This window comes from Grammomys surdaster, unplaced genomic scaffold (assembly GCF_004785775.1).
Source record: "Grammomys surdaster isolate TR1022 unplaced genomic scaffold, NIH_TR_1.0 124820, whole genome shotgun sequence".
Taxonomy (NCBI): domain Eukaryota; kingdom Metazoa; phylum Chordata; class Mammalia; order Rodentia; family Muridae; genus Grammomys; species Grammomys surdaster.
In genome coordinates, this window is record NW_021619764.1 from 2,899 (window position 1) to 18,514 (window position 15,616).

General features: G+C 45.6%; 3 non-coding genes across 3 annotated transcripts; 2 read left to right on the plus strand and 1 right to left on the minus strand.

Moving 5' to 3' along the window:
• The first annotated feature begins 499 nt into the window (after nt 1–499).
• On the plus strand, nt 500–571 carry Trnac-gca. Its single transcript has one exon. It is a non-coding gene; the product is annotated as a tRNA-Cys (tRNA).
• Nucleotides 572–1,470: 899 nt separating this feature from the next.
• Nucleotides 1,471–1,542, plus strand: Trnac-gca. Its single transcript has one exon. It is a non-coding gene; the product is annotated as a tRNA-Cys (tRNA).
• Nucleotides 1,543–7,992: 6,450 nt separating this feature from the next.
• Trnac-gca lies at nt 7,993–8,064 on the minus strand. The gene has a single exon. It is a non-coding gene; the product is annotated as a tRNA-Cys (tRNA).
• Between the last annotated feature and the right edge of the window lie 7,552 nt (nt 8,065–15,616).

The following is a 15,616-nucleotide window of genomic DNA, read 5'->3' on the forward strand; positions in this document are numbered from 1 at the left end:
TTTCATTATTCTTTGAGATTGCATATGGTGTATTTTGGTCATATTCACGTTCAACTCCTTCTTTTAACTCCTCTTCACAGAGCCATCCCACCTTTATACCCCAGGCTGTGTGTCCTCCAATCTGTGCTGTCCATATGCTTCTAGGTCAGAAGTATTCCTCTGCAATAAGATTGACTTACCAAGAGCCACTCCCTTAAAGAAAACCATTCTTTCTCCCTCAAAAGCCATCAATTGCTTAGCACCCAGCCCTTTGGGTGTAGCTTGTGCAGGTGGGTCTGCAGAATGAGATAGATGCAGACTTCCAGGTGTGTGTTCCATCTTAGCTGTGAAACAGGATAGGAGGATGCTGGTCAGGAGGAGGTGACAGACAGGGTGCAGAGCTGGCTTAGGGCTGGGCCTCCCAGGACAAAGTGGATGATTTCAGGGTACTGCAAAGTACACATGTTGGAGAGTGGCCATACAGCTTCAGAGATGTCTGTCAGATATACATGAAGCAGATGGGGGTATAGCTCAGGGGTAGAGCATTTGACTGCAGATCAAGAGGTCCCTGGTTCAAATCCAGGTGCCCCCTTATTGTCTCCCTTACATACAAGACACCAAATGTGAAGTATTGGTTAACACAGAGCCACATAACAGACTGTGTTCCTGTGTGCTCTGTATTCTGCTCAGGCCTGGTCTCTGTTCTCCTCTCTGAGAGGAGCTAGTATACAATTCACTGTGAGACCCATCTAGGTTACATGTTGTGGCACAGGCTGTACTCCCAGGCTCTGTAAGGCTCTCTCAGTGTAGAAGCTCAGAGAAGAGTCAGTCCTATGAAGCTGAGGAGTTGGCTTCTTCCTCTGGAAATTTCCATAGCTGTCCCATCAGGAAGTCCCACCAGAGTCTCCTACAGGGTGCTCCTTAGTTCCACTTCCCCTTAACCTGTGCTTTGGCTTCTGCTCCATTTGAGGAATGACTGAGCCATGAATTTGACTCCTATGTATACTAAGACTCTGAGGAAAAAGGAAAATACCTGACTTGGCTTTGTGTCTTCGCCGTGGCTGATAAGTGGCCAGAGCTAATGAACTCCATGAGTGTTATTGAGTGAATAAATGATGGAGTGAAGGAATGAGCACCCTCCTGATGTCCTGGAGGACAATATTCTCTCTGGGTTTCAGGTTGGCTGACGAAGACCCAGAACCCGCAGCTTTGTCTTGGCTATTTAAGAAAAATTAACTATGAACTGAAAGAAAACACTCCAGTGTCTTTCCAGATCCGAAAAAGACGTCTGCAGCACACCCAGAGAGAAGGGTTCATTTAGGTAGGATAACAAGGGTTGGAGAGGAGAAGGGTGAAGGGCAGACTGAAATACAAAAATCCTGCCAGGCTCTAGATCAGTAGGGGAAGCAGTAGATCATAAACACAGAGCAAGCATGGGTGTGGTACCAAGTTTAAAGAGATGCTAATGAGAGGCTACCTTACCTATAAAGTGGGGGTATAGTTCAGGGGTAGAGCATTTGACTGCAGATCAAGAGGTCCCTGGTTCAAATCCATGTGCCCCCTTGCTTAAATATGATTTTGGTACTGAATTTACCACATCCACCTTAATTGGGTCTTCAATGAAGCTAGGAGATCTCCATCAGTTGAAGTTTCTTCAATAAACTGCATAGCCTCCTTCTCTGGGCTGCATAATACAAGGTAATTTGATGTCTTCCATGAGTATGACTTAGCCCTAAGAGAACTTAACAGAATTCTCAAACAAAGGGACAAACTTAGTAGACTCTAAATCTATGCACCACCCTCGACACCACATGTTTGCACAATGGTGGGAAACAGAAAATGATGGAAGGACAAAATGTAAGAAAATTTCGCATAAAGGAAGATGTGAGCTTCCATCCTAAGTTTCTGTAAACGCTAAGCACAACTGATGAACTCTGTAGGGAGTGTTAAAGAATTCTAACACCAAAGGGAAAATCTTAAAACTCTAGACTACAAGGAGCAGGCGATACACACAGGATAAGAAATCATCATGATAGTTAACTTTTCAACAGCAGTGCTTGAAACTAGGAGATAGTAAGGAATGTCTGTGGCTCCAGGACACCCCTGACTAACAACTCAAGGGAGGTATCCCATACCTGGCACAAGAATGTCTTATTTGTAATCTATGCGATCTTGGATGAGCATAATCCCCTGAGTGGGGCAATTCCAATTAAACTCTGGTGTTCCTGAGACCCCCCAGGACAATACAGGGTATTGCCACTGCTCTCAGATGCCCATCGGAACATGCTGACAAAATGTTATTGCTAAAAGACACCAGACATATTAGTCACAGGACATGGGGAACCAAGCTGGTTCTGACCAGGAAGCTTCCTCTAACTTTGGTTGGACTGGAAGGTACTTTGTAAAGTCGTCAACAGTCATGCCCAGCCGTGGACTCTGTGAACTGCAATAATGACCTGCATGGCAGGTTATGAGGTTGAGACGACCTTTAAAAACACCATGTGTTCTAAGAACACACAGCAAGTGGGACAGGGTAGGCCAGAAGCAAATGTCCTTAGTCCCCACTCGAGAAAACCTAAACCAGATCCTCTGGGAACAGTACCTTAGGATGACCGACCTATGTCTCTAAAAAGCTCTAGGGATGTTTCCGGTACACTCATTTATACATATTAATTTTATATAAGCAACTTCATGTCACAGATGTGAAAAAACATTGGTTAAATCAGGCCCATCAAGACACAACTCATGATGACCAAGCCATAGCAGAGTTCACATGAATGATTCTGTGACTCCCGTGCCAGCCTTCCTGAGCAGGGACGGGGTATCCTCCGTTGTCTCCCGTCTTCCTCCATCTTGGTCTCCATTTGGAGACTCCCTCGACATATCAGAAGAAGGAATAACCTGAAGAATGGCTTCCGTCCTCAGAATTGTGGAGAAGTGAGAATCAGGGAGTTGAGGGTTCAGGAGTGTGGCATGGCCAGCAGGGGGCAGTCTTGAGTCGGAGACTGCATGACTGTAAGCAATTGCTCGGCCCATGACTTATGGCCTCATACCTGTGTAGACTCTCCTCAGGAGCACCACATCCCTGCACTGCCTCACCAGGGATGCTCTGTGACTTCTCATCTCCAGTGCCCTAGGGTACCTGACTCACACTAATGAAAATTAGTATTAGAGAGAGATAGGGACACTGAAAATTCCCAACACTGGTGATATGTGTGTGGATGTGTGTATAGGTATGAGTCTTCATGTTCTTCTGTGTGTGTGTCTGTGTGTGTGTGTGTTTCTCTCTGGGTGTGCATGTATGATGGGTTTGCACATGAGAGCATGTGTTTACCATGGAGCATGTGGGGAGATCAGGGGAAAGTGTGAGATGTTGGATCTCACCTTCTGCTTTATTTGAGGCAGAGTCTCTCTTATTGCTTAAAACAGGGATTCACACTCCAGGCTAACTCTCCATGAGCTTCCAGAAAGATTCTTCTGTCTTCAACTCCAATCTTCCTGTATGACTATTTGGATTACATATATGTGCCTACATGTCTGTCCCCATGTGTGTTAGAAAATTGTACATACAGATACATATCCACCTTAGATTCTCAGGCTTGTGCAGCAAGTGCTAATGCCTGCTGAGTCAGCACACTAGACAGCATTGTGATAATTTGATTATTATTTTCAGTTTATGCAATCCTATCCACCCTGCAGAAATGGCTGAGGTTGCTGTACAATGGAGGGGTCTGCATGCTGCTTCTGTGCCTTTAACTAAGCCTTCTGACTGTGGAGCTGTCCATGGTACATGTCGTCAGACTCTGTTTAGCATTTCACACAGCACTGTAGCAAATGCTGTCTGTGAAAAGTTCAGGTCTTTGGTGGCAATATTGTTCTGTAGAGTGAAACTTCAAACACTGAGGCATGACTGCCACAACATAGATCCTGACCATTTAGAGCAGGTGCCAGCCAACAGCCACCATTGGATGCCCACCAGGCCAAGAAGCAGCCTGGAATCCAGGTGGCTTGAGTGCTTCACCCCACAGCCTCAGATCCACACTCCCCAGCTCTGAAGACTCCACTAGAGTTCTCCAGTTGATGCACAAATCAGCCTACTCTTTATCCCCCTTCCTTTAGGGACATTGCCTGCTGCCCACTCCACTTGCTGTGCTGGCTTCCTTCCAGACAGGGTTCTACATGCAGAAACTGGTTCTTTCTACTGAAGCTGCCATGGCCTAGGATTAGGGAGCTCACTTCCCCTTCTAAATATGATGAAGACTTGGTCACCTGAAAGATTAGGGATCCAAGGGACACACACACCAGCTGGATGCATCTTACACTGGTGATGGAGTGCATGAGTGACGACAGGTCTCCTCCCTCTGTGTGGTGAACCCCAACCACCAGTGTCTTCACACGCACACACACTGTATGTGGTATAAGGGAAACCTGGCAGGGCACAAGTGACCAGGACAAGGTAAACACAGCCCTTATTCTGGTGTCTGAGGCTACAAGCAGAGTCATTTTGTCACAGAGTCTCACCATTGGGGACTTTAAACCCTGAACAGAGGACTCATAGGCTGAAGGGGGGTAAAAAAGAAAGGAAACCAATGTAAGAGAATTGTCCACCAAGAAAACAGGGACAAGACTGAAGGATGGAAATGTGAGACAGACTGAAGGGCTGGAGACTGGAGCAATGGCTTGATGCTTAAGACTACATGTTGCTTTGTAGGACACAGGTTTGATTCCTAGTACCCACTTGGCATCTCACAAAAGTCTCTAACTCCAGCTCCAGGAGATCTGAAATGCTTTTCTGGTTACCTTGGGCACCAGGAAACCACGTGTTGTACAGATATACATACAGACAAGACAGCCATACACATAAAATGTAAAAAGAAAGACTGAAGGACAGGGTTTGGTCCTACACAGTGGGAGAGTGGGAGAAAGTGACCCACTGACTTTGCCTCAGCATAACTCGACAGCCTCAGATTCAAGGATATCCCTCCACAATGTCAGGTTTATGGAGCGGCTAATTAAGAACTTCAGAAATAGACACACATCATTAAACATCAATGGGACTCTCACTTATGATTGATATCTGATGTTTGCAAAGCACACTGACAGGGTCCTAGGAGGGACAGTGTTGGAGGTGACTAGTAAGCAGAACACTAAAGAGAGAAGACAATTGCAGGCTTGTAGATGAAGGGAAGCAGCAGTAGAAGTCAGCTGGATTTGAACTCAGAACCTTAGTCTGAAGTCCAACATTCAACTAAGCTACACCTCTGTTGTGTGAGGTTTCCCTAATGCATTTTACCTGTGTGATCCTGAGTAGATCCTGTAATATATTGTGTATGTCACTAAACCAGACTCATCACCAGCTGACTCAGACTCTGTTTCCTGCTCATTCCTCAGAGGCCCTTCATTCATCTCACAGGTTCTTTGCACCATGAGTCAGAATCTGAATTCCTACAATAAGCCAGGGGCTCCACCTTCTCCTCATTCAGGACCTGTGGGTGTAGGGAACAGGCTGAGGAATCAAGGTTTGTCAGCAGAGCTACCACAAGAATCATGAGGATCCAGTAATGTGACTCCATCTTTCAATAGCCATGGTCACAATGCATCTTGGTGACAGATCTGGACACACTGGGCTTCTGTGAGTCAGGCTTTATTTTTCTGGGATTCTCTTTTCCATGTAAGAGAATTTACCAGGCATCACTTCAGTCCAATCAGTCTTCATAAGAAGCATCCAAGCTCCACTGCCGAGATGTTTATCTCACAGGAAAGTTCTGGCTCCTCTACTCTCCTTGAACTGACTTAGTCAAGGCCTCCTGCCATGGAGAGAGATCTGGTTCACTTTTTCCAACAGCAAAGTGCTATCTGCAATGTCTCTGAATTATCTTTCTGAACCACTCAGTTCTCATGGGAAGTCAGACTCTTCTCATAGAATCTATGGCAAAAACAGCCTGTCATAATAGTTCACACAGTCATTACTCTGAAACAGCCTTTCACCTCTGCAAGTTCATATATATCCTACGAGGTCATCACGACAGCCATTTTACACACTTTCAATACTATTCCCTCATTATCTTTCTAGTAGTGAGCATCCTGTAGGTCCTATACTTTAGAACCAAATGGTCAACCCAGTGGATGTTTCAGCCACCTCCTGATGGACCAGTCTTACAAAAAGGAATAAATCATCTTCCTAAGCAGAAAGAGCATTCCTCTGGCATCTCCTCAACAGCTGACATTAGCAAGTTAGTGACTGTAAAAAGTTCAGCAATTCTCTGCTCATGTGTTCTGCCTCCTAAAAGTATTTGCCTTCAGAGAGTGTTTCTCCATGATAGCACAACCTCAGCCTCTGCCCAACCCCATCTTAGCATGCCAATAGAGCCTTGAAACTCAGAATGAAGTTCATCACTCAATGGGCATTTCTGGACCATACCTGCACTGTTGTTCATTGAGTGGGGGCCAATGAAGGAAGGTGCATTCTAGTTTCACTTCTGCTCCTGTGATAAAAGATCCTGGCAATAGACGAGTGAGGGAGGAAAGGGTTAATGTTAGGTCACAATTGAAGTAGAAACCTAAGGGTTCTTTGGAAGGTCAGCTGTGTTGAATAGTGTTTTGCTGGGGCAAACACATGAAGGAGTGTTTTCCTAAAATGGATACAGGAGAAAGACTAAGGCAGACTCATGAAGGAATGTTTCGCTGGAGCAGACACAGGAGAAAAGATGTTCTGCTAAAGCAAACACATGAAAGGACATGGGATGAAAGATTCTTTGTTAATGACAAGCATGTATTGGTCTGCCTTACACTGTGTAGTTGAGCTGCATTTGTCAGGACTCCATAGAGAGAAACACCAAAAAATTTCTGATAGTGTGCTGCAGCTTCCAGGACTCAGGCTGATTGGCAGAGTGATGTCAGCCGAGACAAGACCTATGGAAGACACAGGATGTTTGGAGGACGTATAAATTTGACTCCACAGACAGCGATAGAGGCTGAGCTTGGCTTGCTGGTACAGCTAGCTGTGCAATGCTTGTTGGTCTCACATCTTCGCTGATCCTTACTTCCCTGCGAGAGGCACAGCAGAGAACTTTTCCTGGCATTCCTGCTGGTCTCTCCTGCTGATTCATGCTAAGGCTGAGGCCTGGCTGTCTCTGCTAGACAGTGCCACCATTGCTGATTCCTGTTTGCTATCCTGACTCTACTGAACTGGACTGCTGACATATCCATAAAGTGTTTTTGAGTGGATGGAGCTGCCACTGCTAACCTGTAAACTGAACTGCCAATTTCCAGACAACATAGACGGGTGTTGCTCCAAAAAAACATTTCTAAACAATCCATCTCCACCATATCCTTTCTTTCCCAATACCTCTGTTAGGTGGAGGGCTAGAAGGGAGGAAAAAGTGTTTAAGAACCATCAGTAAAAGTAGGCTTTGAAAAAATTAAAGTTCATACAATTTCAGGTTACAGTCCCTTATTTCAAGGAAGTCAAGGCAGCAGGAACTTTAAACAGTTAGTCATGTCATAGCTATGAAAGAGCAGAGAAAAATGAACGCATGCATGCTCGTCAGTGCTTAGCACACTTTCTACACACACACACACAATCCAGGATCTCTGCCTAGAGAATAGTGCTGGGTCTTCATACATCCATTGACTTAGTCCTCAAGACAATCCCCTCCATACATGTCCATAGGCCAACCTAATCTAGACACTGTATCCTTCATTGAGACTGTAGTTCCAAGGTGAGGCTACATTGTGTCAAGCTGACAATTGAAACTAACTATCCCAGTGAGGATGAGGGAAAGAATGCAGATGGCCAGGTTAAACAAAAAAGGTAGACAAGACCCAGCACAGGTAAGAGATCTGTGTGCATTGGATTAATGTACCCTGACTATAGTGTGGCTGGGAAGTGGTCCACAGCAGTAAATGGGAGCATAGTAACATTGATTCCAGAGGCCTCAGCTAATGAAGGTTTTCTAACATCATGGGTGGCCTGCCTAAGATGAATGGTAAGTCAGTAACCAGACATAAATAAGGGGGCACTTGGATTTGAACCAGGGACCTCTTGATCTGCAGTCAAATGCTCTACCCCTGAGCTATACCCCCACTGGTACAAGTGTACACAGTTAATAATTTTCATCTGAGTGGTGATAAGTTACGACTGACTATAAAGTTAAATTACAGATGCTCACAAACCCACTTTACAGAAGCTGCCAGACCTGACTGGTGAGATGCCTTCCTCAGCTCTGCAGCTTTCCAGGTTCATCCTTAAATAGCATCATCGCCCAAGAAAAGAAGCAGAGCCTACTGCAGACCCTAAGCCTACTTCACACTGCTGTCCTGGCTTAGCTCCTGAGCTGGCCAACTATCTTCCACCTTGGCCCCCAGATAGCCCTGACAGATGGGCTGTCACTCAAGAGTTTGACCAGGGCCCTAGATGACACTGTCAGCTGCAACACTACAGGATCCCTCTCTGCCTGGGACAGCAGCTGAGCAGTCTTTAGCCTTTGAGGATGAAACATGTGAGCAGTGGAATCTGGAAGGAGGAGAGAAGCTCACAGAGGAAACGTCCACCCTAACAGACCACCCGGTTTTCTGATTTGTCTCCTTAGTCTTGACAACAGGTTTACCAGATAGCCAAGGAGGGAGATACTTTTATAGTTAGGCTTTCCTGTCTGGTCCCTGGACATTATCTGCCTCTATAACTGCTGTGCCTGGAAAACTGCAGACTTTTCTGTCGTAGTCCTTATCTTGTCTTTATTAACTCAAGAGAACCAAAGAAGCTAGATATGTGCTAGAACAGGGGAGACAGATATTAATAACAAGAAGGACACCCAGCCCGCAGGAAGAGATGGGAGGAGACTATCCATCTACATGACAGGTATCCAGTGGAGCCTGGAGCTCCCAGCTCTGCTGAGGAGTGAATGAAAGAAACACAGAACTGAGTGTGTGTGATATAAATACATGGTAGAGGGTACCAGGATTTGGATCAGGGACCTCTTGATCTGCAGTCAAATGTTCTACCCCTGAGACAGATCTCTTCCCTCTCAGGCATGTCTAACAAGTGTCTTTCACCTTCTACATTCTTAAGACTTAGTAAGTTTTTTGTTGTCTCATGAGACTTGGTAAAACCAGTAGTATTGCCACCACAAGCAACCCAGAGAGGTTCCTCTCCCGCCCAGTGTCTCCAACCCTGCCCCTGTTGTCATGTGAGCACTCTCCCTGGAGACATGAGGACATAAACTAATACAAGGGTCTTTAGATTTATGTCTGACTTCCTCAGTAAAGCAACAAGCACTTGGTAATAAGAGACCCTAATGTATTTTGGGCCACATGTGGTACCTGCATGTGAAAACATCTCTCCAGTCCATGTATGGTTTGTGTGTTAGACTCTAAGGTTGGTTGCTGGATAGTTAGTGAAAATGTCTCTTTGGGTCTGAGTGGTTCACTGACGAGCTCTGAGAAGCATCAGGAAGATAGCAGAACAGGTGGATAGAGAGGGCCTTTGGTTTAGAACTAGGTAATGCTGAAGCTATAGGCTCCACCTTGCCCCTCAGATCTACCCCCAAAGCATGGACAGTTTTAATCTGGCATGTGAGTGATGATTTGACTAAGAATGACCCCATAGGCTCAAATATTTGAATTTTTGGTCCCCAGTTATTAGAATTGTTTGGGAAGAGTTAGAAGGTATTGAATTTTTGAGGTAAGTGTGTTACTGGGGTTAGGCTTTGAGGTTTCAAAAGCCTGATGAAGGTGCAGGCTTGCAGATCATGTAAGCTCTCGGCAGCATGCCTGCCTGACAGTCACCCCACTCCCCACATCATCATCATGGATTACCCCTCTGAAAATGTAAGCAAGTACCCAATTAAATGTTTCCTTTTATAAGTTGCCCTCGCCATGGTGTCTGCTCACAGAAATAAAACAGTAATGAGGACAATGGGTTTTGTATTTGCCAAAGGATCTTGTACAATTATATTTAAAAGTGAAATGTTCTTAAAGTTTATCAAGAAAAAAAAATCCCCCTCTTTTTGGTATATCCTTCCTGTTTCTAAGATGAATCCATTCTGGCTCTATTTTCTAGTCTGTGTGCCCTTAAATAAATTCACAGTTTGTCTAATTTAATACAGTCTTGAAATCAGTAACTGACTGGCTTCTGTAGATTAGGATTGTAAGTTATGTGCCTTCTGCTATACTCATTTTTCAAATATATTTCTATCTCAACTTTTGTTTGAATTGTCTTCTATGTTTCTATCATGCTGATTAGGTAATTGTACCCATGGATTGTCTAGTGGTGTTAAGTGGGGCTAGCTGACAATCAAGAATAAGTAGCCCCACAGCACCCTCTGTGAACTTTACACCTCTGGTCCCTAAAGATCCATGCTTCTTTCATAATGCATGTCAACCTTCGTCAAGCTCTAAAGTCTTAACACTGTCAACACTAAACACAAGTCCAACGTTTCTTCTGAGAATCAAGGTAATCTCTTAACTAGAGGTAATTGTAAAATTAAAAACTGGAGTTACGTATTTCTGATATGTAATGTCTTACTACTCTATTGTAAAAAGACACTACTACCAAGGCAATTTATGAGAGAAAGCATTTAACTGGCGTTCACGGTATCAGAGGTTTGGTTAGTCAGTGATCATCATGGTGACAAGGACGGCAGCAGGGAGGCAAGCATGGGACTGGAGCAGTAGCTAAGCGCTCACATCTCAGTCCACAAGCATGAGCCAGGGTGGGAGGGGAAGAAAGGGAAGAAGGGAGGGAAAGAGGGATAGAGGGAAAAAGGGAAGGATAGAGAAAGAAAGCGAGCTAGGGAGTGGTGTGGGCTTTTGAAACTTCTAAGCCCACCGTCAGTGACACACCAACAGGGCCACACCTCCTAATCTTTCCCAAACAGTTCTACCACCTGGGGATCAAGCATATGGGCCTATGGGGGCGGGGCGTTCCCACTCAAGCCATCACATCCAATGAACGGTATAAACATGCCTTTTCCAAAAGGGAGTAATAGGGTGCAGCAAAGAAAGATGGGCCCAAAGCAAGACTGAAACTCAACAGGGAAACACTCTGGCTCCATGTCTGGGATCAGGCTCATGATGGGCACCATGCTCCAACAAGCTTGAGCAATATAACACTCCTGACTCTGCTCCCTGAAGCAGACGTACGTTCTGTCCTGCTTGGCTCCAGTGTCTGCCTCCAGCTTTTCGGAGCGGTCACTCCATAGTCCTGGCTTCTCTATACCTCAGGGTCACCACTGCAGCTTATACTTTAATTTCTCAGCTCATTTTTTTTAAAGATTTCTTTAATTTTTAAATGTATGAATATTTGCCTGTATGTATGCCTGTGTACCATATGAACCCAGTACCCACAAATGCCAGAAGATGGCACTGGATCCCCTGGAGACAGAGTTGCAGGTGGCTGTGAACTGCCACGTGGGTGCTATAAATCAAACCTGAGGCCTCTCCAAGAGCAGGTAGTGTTTTTAACTGCTGAGCCATCTCCAGCTCCAGCTTCCCAGCTTTAAGCAACGTTGTCTCAGGGCCTCCTTGACAGAGAACCTATCACGCAGTGACAGCTCCAGCAGCTTTCTGCAACCTTGGCGCAAGCTTAAATGACCATCTCATTTTTGCATCCTTCACACCTGCAAAAACCCGTGCCACATGAGCAAGCCATGGTTCCAAGCTCTGCTGCCAGCCTGAGGTGAAGTCTGCTCCCCTTGGACCACAGGTTGCTCCAGCCTCTGTTTCTAACCAAGAAACCACAGGTACTGCTCTCAATTTAGGCCCTTTCTTTTGAAATGAGTTTGCATTTGCCCAGGCTGAAGGCCATGCTGAGTGAGCTCTGCACTCAGAGCACCTGTCCAGCTGTCCCTCTGCAGAGCACATCGCTCTCCTCAGTGGCACTAATGCCTGTCACCTGCTTTCCACTCCACCCATCTGCAGCTTCAAGCTTCATCGCACTCCCTCCCCCCTTCACTGCATGGTTTCTTTTTCTGCTGCACTTGCTGTTCTCTTAGCATCAGCCTGGATGAGAGCAATAGACAGGAACAATGATACAGCTTGACTCCCATTAGTCGATTACTTTTGAATTCAGCCTCATTCAAGTTCTCAGGCCAGAGTGACACGGAGCAAAGCCAAATTATTTGCCAGAACGAAGGGCCACTAGCCCAGTTTCTGGAGTCCTTGTCCTCCGCGGTCTCCTCTGAAGGAAGCCTCATGAACTGGGCTTCTCTTTGCATTGTCCTCAGCATTCCGAGCCAATCCCTGCTTATAGCGTCACAGGGCTTCTCTGGGCCACGCCTCCAAACGCTTCTAAGCTCCTCCTGCAAAGGAGCACCTACGAAGCCCAAGGCCAGGCTTGTCACAGCCCCACACCGTGGTTCCAGTTTCCTAGATTACTTACTTTTCTTGGTGTTGTGACCAAATACCTGACAAGAAGCAAAGTAAGGGAGGAAGAATTCATTTTAGCTTATAATGTGAGGCTCTTCAGCACGTCATGCGGGGGAGGGGTGTCAGCAGGAACCTGAGGCGCCCACAGTCAGGGACCAAAGATGAAAGTTCGTGCTCGCCATCGTTGGTCTTGGAACCAAGCCCTTGGGACAATGCCACATATATCCCTCTTCAGTTAAAACTTTCAGGAAACATTCTTACACTGCTAAGCCGGAGAATCGCAAGGAGGAAAATAAAAAACAAATCCACAATTGTCCAATTATGGCAGGCTGTATTTCAGGGTGTGCCTGGGACTGGCCAGACAATTGTTTTACCCTAAGTTGGGATTTGAGAGACCAGCGTCTGCTGGCCTCTTGAAGTCTCTTTTATAGGAGAGATAAAGTGTTCACAGGGGTGAGAGAGTTGGCTGTTAAACATTGTTAGAAAGATACAATGAAAGGGAAACCCAAAGGTATATTTTCATGTAATTGTACATGTGGTCAAACTGATGAGGAAGGTTAACCATCACACATGCTACAGAAGCTGTTCATGAACACAGGCCAAGTGTAGTCAGACAGTGATCACAAGCCCTCTGCCTCAGAGTGCCTCCTAGGTCACAGTGGCTTCCCAGAAGTCATGGTGCTACTTCAAATACCCTCCACTTTTCCCATTTCATTCTCTGCAGAAATTTTCAGGGGGCAGAAACTACAGTCCTGAGTTGTTCTTCAGACATAGATACAGACACAGGCGAAGATGTCCTTGTGAATGGAAATTCGAAGGGAGCTAAGGACTCTATTTATCCAGAGATGTGTTGGCCATGTGTGTTGAGACACAACTCCCCACAGAGGAGGGCAGACAGAGGGCTGGAAGGATCAGCAGTCAGGAGGAGACAGCCACACCTAGAGAAGCTTACCTGTGGACGCTAAAACCCGGGGGGATTTCTAGAGAAGCTGTAACAGTCTGTCTCCTCCTCTTCCCTGGCTGTACAACTCCAGCAACCTGGAATTCAAAGAGGAAACAGAATTTTACAAGTAAACACTAAAGGAGAGGAAGGCACACAGATTTAAATCACTGACACTTTACCTGCCCACCAATATTCTATCTTTGTCTGCACCTGAGCACATGCTCAGTTGTCTCTAATATGCATCTATGTGGCATTAACGACTGTGCTTCTTTCTCTCTGTAGGAATGGTTCCATTAGAAATCGAACCCACCCCTACTCATCTCCCTCATCAAACCCCAACGTCCTTCCACTCTGCAACCCACTACAACCAAGACATTCACTTGAAGAGCCAGCAGTGTTACTCTGAACAGGCATTTAGAATGAGCCAGGGGTGCAAGACAAGTACCCTGATGGCCCTAGATGACACGATCTTTCCCTCTTCCTCGCTTATAGTTCTGACTGTACAGTCAGCTGCACACGCGTCACCCTCGGATGACAAGATACAATCGGAAACATCTTGGGCTCTGCTTCCATCCCTACTAGAACAGTATATCCTGCAATGCTCAGTGATCCCAACCCCACAGGGAGGCCTTGGGATAGGGGGCCCTGGGGTTACTGCCACAGTGATATAAAGTGGGGCATGTCTAAATGAGATTCCATCCGCTCTGGGCAGGTTTCCTGAACCCTGGGTGACCTGCTCACCATGAATGCTAGAATTCTGTTATTCGTTGCTGCCTGTCTAGGAGGTATGATGTTGCTTTGTGTTATTTAACATGTGTGAACACTTTCTCATTAAGGTATGCACTAGGTAGAAATTTCAGATTGATAACCATGTGTGGTGAGTCCACTTAACTAGTGGACGTGGAATTTGTTCTGAGAAAGCATGATTTCAGAAAGGTGACAAAATGAAATAAGGATGCTACTGAAAACTTCACTTCTCAGAGCCCAGTTCAGAGCTAACAAATCAGGAAGTCGAGATGAGATGAGAGAATCTGCACAAGCCACACTCAGATCATTCTGGAACTCGGACACAGCTGAAAACATCTATTTTAGTCTGCACTTCTATTGTTGGATTATTTAATAACCCTGTTAACTCTTATTATGACCCGGTGAGTCTCCCAATAACTGAGGCAGAGTCCTATTGATTTACTTAACCAGCTTTTTCACGATTTCTGGGTGATTACCCCTAATCTATGTGTCTGTGCTAGACTGGCTATGTCCCAGCTGTTCTCCACAAGTTACTTGCTGTTTGAGTCTCCCCTAGGCTGCCTTTGTTCCATCAGTCTATTTCAGTTCTCTCTCTCTCTCTCTCTCTCTCTCTCTCTCTCTCTCTCTCTCTCTCTCTTTCTCTCTCTTTCTCCTCTCATCATGATTCCTACCTGCAACCCCCAGCCCAGTAAATGAAGCCCTGCTTACCTCTCTACTCCCCATTAATTGGCTGTCAACCACTTCTATTTAACCAGTTAGAAGAGATTGGCAAGCAGCGTTTATACAACACCATTTGGTTTCCATGTGTGCTTGTGTGCTTGTTGGGACTACAAACCAGATCTTGGGGGCCAGCATTTAGCATTTGAATACATAGCAGCACCAGACCAACCCCCAACACATTCACATGTTGTATTCTTGAAAGAAAAGACCATGGCATAGCAAGTCTGCCTAAGTTCACATGATGCTTAGTAACATGATCATGTTCTAGAACCACGTTTCTGGTTCTGGAACATTCCACCACTCCAGCTCAATAGATGATTAGACTAGCCTCCTTCTTGTCCAGTCTGCCCCTATTTCTCTCCTACCACCTTCTGTCAGTGCCCCCTGACTGGGCGGTGACATGAGGCAACCTAAAGTTCTGTCTGTACTATACGACACTAAAAGCAAACTTCACCGAGGGGACCTAAATTTGAACTAGGACCTCTTGATCTGCAGTCAGGTTCTTAACCCCTAAGACATGCATCAATCTTGTGAAAGGCCTAATAAACACCATTTTATCTGCATTGAAACACCATCTCCCGTGTGAAAATAATTTCTATAAATCCTAAGAAAGTTCTGGTAATAAGGAAATTTGATCTCACAGAAAATTAGTGCCTTTTGGTCCTTTTCTTCCACGGAGCCCCCATCCTCATACTGATTCCCAGAAGGCTTCTCGGCATAATCTTTGCATCTCATTTTTCTTAGGACCCTTTGAGGCATCTGATCAAAAAAATCCCCCTCTTCCTTCCCTCCATTCCTTCTCCTCATCTTCAAGAAGCTTCGTGGCACTGAACTTGTCACAAAATCCTCTTCCTCCCCAGC